This window comes from Chaetura pelagica, unplaced genomic scaffold, assembly GCF_000747805.2.
Source record: "Chaetura pelagica isolate M959 unplaced genomic scaffold, ChaPel_1.0 scaffold1829, whole genome shotgun sequence".
In the NCBI taxonomy this organism is placed as follows: Eukaryota; Metazoa; Chordata; class Aves; order Apodiformes; family Apodidae; genus Chaetura; species Chaetura pelagica.
Window position 1 is genome coordinate 9,494 of NW_009954450.1, and position 282 is coordinate 9,775.

Here is a 282-nt window from a genome sequence, read left to right on the forward strand (position 1 = left end):
CAGCAGGCCGGGTTGGCCCCCCCCCGAGTTCTGCTGCTGCTGTTGCTGCTGCTGCGGGGCCAGCAGTGCCCGTGACTGCCCCAGCTGCTGGGACAGCACGAGCCGGTGGCCCAACATCCCCGGAGTCTGAGGTGCCAGCTGGGGGGAGCCCAGCACCCGCTGCTGGTGGGGGGCCAGGAGGACCTGGCGCTGGGGTGGGGGGTGGCCCAGGACCCCCTGGTGCTGCAGCCCGGCCGCGTGGCCCAGCAAACCCGGCTGCTGATGGGTGGGGAGCCGCTGGCC

The 282-nt window shown here is 74.5% G+C and overlaps 1 protein-coding gene across 1 annotated transcript in view; it reads right to left on the minus strand.

Moving 5' to 3' along the window:
- LOC104394855 (histone-lysine N-methyltransferase 2D-like) overlaps nucleotides 1-282 on the minus strand; it is a gene marked incomplete at its 3' end in the record, with an annotated part of 16,428 nt that overhangs the window by 9,490 nt on the left and 6,656 nt on the right. The gene's annotated exons all lie outside the window — the stretch shown is intronic.